The 9,949-nt window shown below is 40.8% G+C and overlaps 1 long non-coding RNA gene across 1 annotated transcript; it reads right to left on the bottom strand.

Annotated features, from left to right (window-relative positions):
* Positions 1–290: 290 nt before the first annotated feature.
* LOC138683387 (uncharacterized) lies at positions 291–8,852 on the bottom strand. Its single transcript, XR_011322952.1, has 3 exons — positions 8,508–8,852; positions 7,618–7,689; positions 291–1,075 (listed from the first exon to the last, which is right to left on the bottom strand). It is a non-coding gene; the product is annotated as an uncharacterized lncRNA (long non-coding RNA).
* Positions 8,853–9,949: the final 1,097 nt, after the last annotated feature.

Genomic DNA, 9,949 nt, shown 5'->3' with positions numbered 1-9,949 from the left:
GCAACATCAGGAGCATAGTTATCACAACCAAGATCACTACCCCCACAGTCTTGAGCAGAGATATCAACCATCCAGACAGTCCCCAACCCTTGAACATCTTTGTCTGCCAATCTAATTCATCGCTTTCTGTCAGCTTCCTGACTCCCTTCTTTAATTGTTGAATACTACTGAAAATGGATTCTGAGTGATCGGATAGATTCATACAACACATCCCTTCAAACTCATCACAACCATGTCCTTGCGCCAAAAGCAAGAAATCAATTGCAGCTCTATTTTGTAGCATAGCATGTCTAACACTATCAACATCAGTTAGAAGGCCACTTAAAGCTAAAGAGGTAGCCTTAGTTTGCTTGCTAAGCCAACATCCCAACTTATTTAAAGTTCTTAAGGCATTTGCAACGCCAACTCCTGGTGCCAATATGGAGGCTGCTAAAATCTGGCCTGGATTCCAGAATTCAATGTTATCTTGACAGGAACTGCTAAACTGATGAACAGTCCTTTGGACTCGTCTATGTTTTCGAGTCACGTTCAGAATCATTAACATATTTGGTGTTAATAACGTGAGGCGTCCGAGGCTACACGGGCCTCCATTCAGTTTAGATGGAATGCCTCCCCAGGCACGATCTCCACAGATTAAAAACACACCAGGAGGTAGCACAAAAGGAACAACAGAAGATCGTGAAGCATTAGGTGCGGTATAATTACACCATGCAGTTGCATTGCGATAGAGAATACTAGTTGCATTAACATTTTGGCCTCGGCGAGCAGTATTGCTATAAGAATAATTAAAGAACACACAAGCATCCATCATTACAGATCCTAATAATTCTAACTCTTGGGGTTCCTGGGTGACTGGCGAGAGGTGCACATACACACGATCCCAGTTTTTTGTACAACTTTTTGGAGAATTACAGAGATTTGGGATCTGCAGTGGGTTCGGCCAGGTGTCCACGGGTATTCCTACCAAGCATGTAGAGAATGGATTTTCAGGGCTTGCGGTGGCGAGACACAAGGTGTCCTGATGTGTCATGTTTGCTAAAGTGACCCAAACATTTTGTTTAGGTTGTGAGACCACCTGTTGCCGAAAAACTCAGAATAAAGAACTTATCAACACCAATTTAGTGTAGATAAGCAGACACTTCTTTATTGACGGCCGGGTGCGTGGGTGAGTCCTCTCACGAACCACACACACCTGAACACCAAAACAATACACCTTATATCAAAACTTATTCATGCATATTCATTAGATTTCAAAAAAAAAAAAGGTTATACATATTCATTAGGTTTTCCGGGAAATCATTAGCATATGTAAATGTCCTTTATGCAGGCGCAGTGAAGGTCTCTGGTGGTCTTCAGGAGTCCTCTGGTGGTCTTTCATAGTCTTCCTCACTCGTCCGCTTCTTGACCTCTCAGGTGTTTCCAAGCAGCAAACTGGTGTCCATAACGGTTTCCTCAGTTTCTAAAACAAACACTACAAGGCTACCAATCTTTGTCAAAGCTTCTGTGGTTAGATGATTTTAAACAATACTTGAATTCTTATGGTTACACATTATACATTTTCTAAGTTCCTAAGTTCCTATGGCTACATTTCAAACTTAACACTCCCATACCTATGCTTCATAATTTCTACTTTTTAATCAAACCAAACTCCTTTGTAATTAGATTTTAATTTCTTTTATCAAAATATTTGCAACATTCCCCCCTTTGAAAGTGTTGAAAATTATTTCAATACTTTCACATTATTTACATAACATTTTTCCACTACTATCTTAAGAATCAATATTTGTTTCTACATATCTTGGTGGTGGGCTGTATTCTGGTGGGACAGTTGGAACCTCTCTCATGATCATGCGATTAACTGCAATCCTATTTTTGAATTGTCTCTCTAGACAAGCATATAGCAGCATGATCATCAAAAAGACAATTAGTAACAGAAGCAAAGTTTTGATTATGGATCGTACCCAAGAGCTTAGATTCAATCCTAATCCACTAAAAATTTTTCCCAGCCAATCTTCTGACATATCCTCTCGAATGGTTCCAGTTTCTTTTTCAATTTTGCTCAGTAAATCCAAACCATGTTCTACATCCTGAGTGACATTAGGAATATGAATACAACAATGGTCCAATCTATCCTTGAGGTATCCACATACTCCATGTTCTTTAAGTAAAAGTAGGTCTAATGCCATTCTATTTTGAAGAGTCATCTTAGAAGTTGCCTGCAGTTGTATATTCATTTCCTTGAACCCTTTTTTTGTGATGTTTGCTAATTTCTCTACCTGACCTGTTAACTGATAGAGCCATTCTCTGTTTCTATATGAAGCTATAGGGTTCAAAAGGGATTCAAGAGCCCAGCCAATTTTCACTCCTGTTGATGGTTCGTTCCATATATCATCATCTATTTCAGATCTCTTGGTTCGTTTCAACTTTAAATTCTCCAAGGGCCCTTTAAATGGTGATTTTTTCCAAATCGGACACAACATTGGCATGCCTAAAGTGATTTGTTTTACCGTACCATCTAATGATAACTGTGTTGTCCAGGTTCCATCACTTAATGCCCAAACTAAATGTCCTGGACTCCGAATGGTAGATTTTCTGCAACTGAAAAAGGTTCCCCTTTTGGGTATAAATGTTTCAGTCAATTTGAGATCACTTTTAAGTCCTCTACATAAGCAGCCATATTTCAAGGCTGCAGCTAAAGGGGGGATTCTTTCGATCGCTGGGTCTTTGGTACTACAATTGTAAATTTTCTCACATTTCCACCAAGATACCAAATTTTCCTTTCCTCGTAATGTACTCCCTTTGTCATTTACTGATGGCCAAACCGTATAAACTAATCCGTCCCAAGTAAAACACCAAGAAGTTTTGGCCATATATTGAAATTGAGACAGTATGGTCATAGACCATACTGAATCCCAACTGACTGTTTTTTCTGGTATAGTCTGATTAGTCTCACCACATTTCCATTCCATGATGCTCCGGCTCTGATTGGTTTTGACTCGTACATCAAACGAGCACCACCCCATAGGACTACCCACTGCAAATATGTCTCCTATAGAAGAGGCTGGTGTAAAATGATGATTCAATAATTTCAGACAATCTTCTTCTCTGCCCATCCATTTCCATTGTTTTCTGATGACCTTCACCTGTTCAGACCATTTAGTCACTGGGCTTTGTTTGCAGTGAGTGGTTTTGTTTTTATGTTCCAGGGTGGTTAAATTCATCTTGTTGAGTTAATATTACCTGGTACTTCATCATTCTGCTTGGAGATAGCCAGTGTCCCCCCTTTTGTTCTAAAACAGTTTTCACCATATGTGGGACATAGACTGTTATTGTTTTTCCCAAAGTCAATTTCCGAGCTTCTTGTATGATCATTACTGTTGCAGCCACTGCTCGAAAGCAATTTGGCCATCCTTTACTCACTGTGTCCAGTTGTTTGGAAAAGTATCCGACTGGTCGTTTCCAGCTTCCCATCTTCTGGATTAACACACCAAGCGCCAGGCGTTGTCTTTCATGAACAAACAGCTGAAAATCTTTAGTTAAATCAGGAAGGCCTAAAGCAGGTGCAGACATTAAAGCGTGTTTTAACTCTATAAAGGCCATTTGCTGTTTTGGACCCCAAACAAAAGAAGAGTTCTTTTGGGCCTCATACAACGGTTTAGCTATTAAACCGTAGTTCATGATCCAAAGATGACACCACCCTGCCATTCCCAAGAACGCTCTAAGTTCATGGATATATTTCGGCTCAGGTATACTACAAATGGTTTCTTTGCGACCTTTTCCCAATTGTCGCTGCCCTTTTGAAATCTCAAAGCCCAGATATATCACAGTCTGACGTGCTATTTGGGCTTTCTTCTTGGATACCTTGTACCCATTTAGTCCCAGAAAATTCAAGAGGTCAATGGTTACCTGTATGCAGGTAGATCTTTCTTCTGTAGCAATCAATATGTCATCCACATATTGTAGAAGTAAATGTTCAGGCCTCGGTTTGTCCTGTTTCCAGATTTCAAGCTCTTTTGCCAGCTGGTTTCCAAAAATTGTCGGGCTATTTTTAAATCCTTGGGGTAGTCTTGTCCATGTCAACTGCATCTTTCGCCCAGTTTGTGGATTTTCCCATTTGAAAGCAAACAACTTTCTGCTTTCCTTCTCCAAAGGTATGCAAAAGAAAGCATCTTTCAAATCAAGCACTGTAAACCACTGATGAGTCTCCTTTAACGCTGTTAACAATGTATAAGGATTTGCAACTACAGGATATATGTCCTTGGCTATTTGATTCACTGCTCTCAAATCTTGCACTAACCTGTATTCACCCGAGGGTTTCCTAACTGGTAAAATAGGAGTATTATATTCAGATTCACATTCCACCAAAATTTTGTACTCTAAAAATTTGTCAATCAATTTCTTCAGCTCCTGCCTAACTTCTGGTTTGATTGGGTATTGTTTAATTTTTACTGTTCCTACATCTTCTTTTAAATCTATTTTTACAGGTGCTGCTAATTTTGATTTACCAGGAATATCTGTTTCCCATACTGTAGGGATCACTGCAGAATCCACTTCTGGTGGAATTTCCTGCTCCTCCACTTTTTCTTGTATCATCAAGATTTCTCCTGGTTTTGACTCAGGTATTTTCAAAAAGAGTTCTCCTTCCTCAAAAACAATTTGTGCATTTAATTTAGATAAAAAATCTCTTCCTAACAAGGGTATCGGACATTCTGGTACATACAAAAATTCATGTGTAATTATTTTATTTCCAAATTTCAAATCCAGAGGTTGCAGGAATGGTCGGTTTTCCTCTTTCCCTGTTGCTCCTATTATATTTGCTGGTTTTGTTCCAATTTTTCCTTTACAAGTATTCAATACCGAAAATGTTGCTCCTGTATCCACTAAAAACTTAACTTCCTTTTCTCCCAGCTTAATTATAACCAGAGGCTCAGCTGGGTTCCCCTCCGGTCCCCTTCATTCATCCAAAACCATCATTCTGGCTACCTCCTTCTGAATATTTCCTCCTGAACGCTGCTCATTTTTAGGACAGTCTCTTTTCCAATGTCCTTCCTCCCTACACAAAGCACACTGATTCGCTCCTAAGGGGGTGTTAAAATTCCGATTGCTAAAATTCATTGATCCTCCCCATCCACAAACACCTCGTCCTCTTCCTCCACCTCGTCCTCTGCCTGCTGTTCCTGCTATTACGGCCAACAATCTATTTTCTCTGATTTTCCTCTCCTCTTTTTCCCTGTTATTATGTACTTTCCATGCTGCCTCCAACATTTTATTCAGACTCCTTGAATCCTCTCCCTCCAGCTTCTGAAGTTTCTTTCTTATGTCTGGTGCCGACTGTCCCATAAAAATCAAAGCCAACTGTATCTGAGCCGCCTCTGTATCTACTCTTAAATCAGTATATTTTCTGGCAACCTCCTTCAGTCTTTCCAGAAACGCTGAGGGAGATTCATTCTTATCTTGTCTCACCTCATATAGTTTAGACCAATTCAAAGATTTAGGCATAGCATGTTTAACTCCATATAAAATCCATTTCTGATACCGAGTCAACCTTTCGCTATGTTCTCCGTTATTTGGATCCCACTGCGGATCCCCAGATGGAAAGTTCTGCTCTAATGTTCCACCTGTTGTCCCACTCAGTACAGCCACTTCTGTCTGTGCTTTGCCAGTCTTTAATAACATCTGCTTTTCTGTATCATCTAACAAATTATCCAAAATCACCTGTAAATCATTCCAGTCTGGATTCTGTGTTCTAATTATAGTATCCACCGCTCTGCCTACTCTCTCAGGATCTTCTCTATATACTCGAGCTGCCTGCTTCCAAGCCATCAAATCCGTGACCGAAAAGGGCACTTTTACATACACCGGCCCATCGTTACCGACTCCCTGCCGCAGGGGAGCTATTGTTACTATTGTTTGTACCTGCTGTCGGGTCCTTCGAGAAATGGGGGTATGAATTACAACTTCAGACGGTCCTTCCCCCACATCCTCTATTCCACTACTTTCTGGTTCTTCCATCTGTTCTCTATGCTCTCGACCCCAATTTATTCCTCTCCTGGGAGGGGATATATCCAACTCTGGCCCTTCATTCTCTTTGGGGGCAGCTATTTTCTTTAAGCACTCTTTTCCAACATCACATGCCAAACCACATTTCTTTTCTTTCTTATCAGAAGTCATAGCCATTACCAAATTGTCCCTACTAGTCAGCTTACATTCATTCTGCCAATCCCGTCTCTGTCTTAAATAAAAAAATAAATCCACATATGGTATTTCACTCCACTTCCCTTCTCTTCTACAAAACAACATTAATTGCAGAATGGTGTTATAATTCAGTGTCCCATTCATGGGCCACTTTTCCTGATCCTCTAATATATACAGAGGCCACCAATGATTACAGTACTCAATCAGCTGACTTTTCCGCAAATCATCATGCAGTTCACCCCAATGTGCTAACAAACATCCCAACGGAGATGCTTTCGGTATCTTTCCATCAGTAGATATGTTTCCCATACTCTTACTCTTAAATAATTTGGCCAATGCCATTATGTTTATACCCACTACCAAATATCTATTAAATATATATCGAGTATCAAAAATCAATAATCAATTATCAAATGTCAGATGCCAAACCAAATATCAAATACCAAATACATATATTAAATGCCAGATATCAAGTGAATACAAACAACAGTTGTTGCCAGGTAATGGAGTCCACCTGCTTGTCTAGGGCACGGACAGAACCGACTTCCCTAGGCAAGAGTCATAACCAATATCCCCTGGCAAGATTATTAACCCACAAAATGTATTCACCCTTTTAAAACTTCCAACCTCAGTTGGAGGCACTATGTCTCACACTTACAACACTCACACTCACATATAACACACTATACCACGCTCTTAATTCTGATTTGTGATACTTCCAAATACATTAAATATCTCACAAAGATACACATATACTCTCAAAAATTCCTTGGAATTGGGACTCAAACCCAAAGTTTCCAAAATGCTTTTGAAGCTGGGACTCCAACCCAGAATCCTCAAAAGTTGTGGGACTCTAACCCACTCCCAAATTGTCCAACCCAGCAATAGCTTTCGCTTATGTCTTACGGGCAGACGCCTAGGCTTTCACTTCAGGATCCTTTAGTCCAACCCTGCGCAGCTTTCGCCGCGTCTGACAGGCAGACAATACGGTGGGACTCTAACCCACCGGGGGGACTCTAACCCCAATTAGTGGGACTCTAACCCGCTATCCTTAATATTTAAAAAAAAGAAGTGTCTTACCAAAATCCAGGGGACGTCGCAAAGAGCCTTATGGATCGGGGATTGATGGGTATCCCCGAGAAATCCTCGCTGCCAGCAGGAACCGATCGGGTCCCCGACTCCTCTGGTCTCTCTCAGCGAGGTCCCATCTGGGTTGCCAGAAACTGTTGCCGAAAAACTCGGAATAAAGAACTTATCAACACCAATTTAGTGTAGATAAGCAGACACTTCTTTATTGACGGCCGGGTGCGCGGGTGAGTCCTCTCACGAACCACGCACCCGGCCGTCAATAAAGAAGTGTCTGCTTATCTACACTAAATTGGTGTTGATAAGTTCTTTATTCCGAGTTTTTCGGCAACACACCCATCCTTCACCCTGAGGCAGGTTCCAATACAGGCCGAACACACCGAGCAGGAACCCAGCGAGGACCAGCATCTGTGGAAACACAAGCATAACCCCTTCCCCAGGTTAATAGCTCACATGGTCCACTCCACTGACCAGTAACTAAATCTTTAACATGTACTTTGATACCCTTTTGTAAATTCTGTGTTGAAAAGAGAGGAGAGAAGAGAAATGTTGAAAAAGAGGAGGTAGAGAAGAATTATCCCCATAATGGAGAAAGTTAAGAACATAAACCGCTTTATCTAAACATGCCTGTGGTGGCTCCCCAATCATTTCCCCTTTTTGTTTTTGAAGCTGCTGCTTCAACGTGCCATGTGCACGCTCAACAATTGCTTGTCCTGTTGGGGAATGGGGAATTCCTGTGACATGAGTAACACCCCACAGATTAAAAAATGTTTGAACTTTCCGTGAAGCATATGCTGGGCTATTGTCTGTTTTAATTTGGTGCGGCACCCCAAGCATAGAGAAAGCTTTCTGCAAATGTCAAATCACATCTTTTCCTGTTTCTCCATTATGTGCTGTTGCTACCAAAGCATGAGAATAAGTATCAATAGAAACATGAACATATTTTTGTCGGCCAAATTAATTTATATGAGTAACATCAGTTTGCCAAATCTGTAAAGCTTGTATACCTCTGGGATTAGTACCAAAATACACTGGAGTGTGAATACCTTGGCAATCAGGACAAGCAGCTACAATGGAGCGAGCTTCAGCATGGGACAAACCAAACTGCCTTCGTAAAGCTCGAAAACCTTGATGAAAAAATTGATGTGATAATACAGCTTGTTGTTTGATGTTAGGAACAGTAGTCAGAGCCATACCAGAAACAAGAGCATCCGCTCTGGCATTACCTTCCGTATAAAATCCTGGTAAAGTGGTATGACTCCGGATATGCATGATAAAATAAGGTTCTGTTTGTAGTTGAATACTTTTCCAGAGTTCTAAAAGCACATCAAATAATAACTGATTGTCTGACATGGTCAAAGCCACTTTGTCTAGTCGAGAAACTAAATTACCTACATACGCTGAGTCAGTTACAATATTTACAGGAGTAGAAAAAATAGAAAAAGCAACAGCCATTGCACGCAGCTCTACTACTTGTGGAGAACCATTTTGATGTACTACTTTGCTGTTCCAGTTATTGTTTTCATACCAGACTACTGCTGCTTTACCTGTTTTTCCAGAACCATCTGTGAAGACAGTGGGGCCTTTCACAGGCTCTGGCTGGCTTAAATTTTTCTCACCAAATGGTATTTCTTGAGCAAATTTCAGTAGCGGGTGATGATATGATATTTGCCCTTGAAAACCTGCCATAGCCGCTTGCAGCTCGTAATTGTTTGCCAGACACCATTCAAAATACCAATTTTGAACAGGTAAAACAATCATAGCTGGAACACGTCCTATTAGTTCTACACATCGTTTTCTGGCTTTCATGATTACATCAGCAATAAGTTCAAACAAGCCAGGAGCAGTTTTTCGTGGTCGGAATGTCAAAAACATCCATTCTAAAATACGTAATGGGTCATCCACTCAGAATTCCACTGCACCAAGGCAACAAATGGCAGAGTTTTGTCAATTAGTACAAAGAATTGTACCAATTTTGCAACTGTGAATTGGTCAGTCCAAGATAGGGCCTGATCCAGTTCAAGGATCCCATCAGTTTATGTACATCATTGAGTGTCTTAACCGCAAGGTTGAGTTTCACAGGTTGGGGCACAACCTGCTTGCTTGTAATTGTCATTCCCAAATATTTCCAGGGTGCTATTTCTTGCACTTTTTCAGGGGCAATAACTAACCCATATTGTTGTAGCAAATTCATGGCCAAATTTTTCATGTCATTCAACTGCTCCTTGTTGTCTGATGCTAACAGAATGTCATCCATATAGTGATAACAATAACTAGTAGGGAATTTTTCCCTTACAGGTGACAGAGCTTGTGCAACAAACCATTGACAAATGGTTGGTGAATTTTTCATGCCCTGCGGCAGAACTCTCCATTGATATCTTTTTGCTGGTTCTGCATGATTGATAGAAGGCACAGAAAATGCAAATTTTTCTTTGTCTTGGGGAGCTAATGGAATTGTAAAAAACCAATCCTTAAGGTCCATGACAATGATTTCCCAAACTTGAGGGATCATGGCAGGTGAAGGCATGCCTGGTTGCAGAGCCTCCATCGTGGCCATGACAGCATTGACTTGCCCCAGGTCATGCAAAAATCACCATTTTCCTGATTTCTTTTTTATCACAAACACTGGAGTATTCCATGGACTCTGAGAGGGTTCAATGTGTCCGGC

The sequence above is a fragment of the Haliaeetus albicilla genome, chromosome W (assembly GCF_947461875.1).
Source record: "Haliaeetus albicilla chromosome W, bHalAlb1.1, whole genome shotgun sequence".
Classification (NCBI taxonomy): Eukaryota; Metazoa; Chordata; class Aves; order Accipitriformes; family Accipitridae; genus Haliaeetus; species Haliaeetus albicilla.
This window is presented reverse-complemented; position numbering and strand designations above follow the sequence as displayed.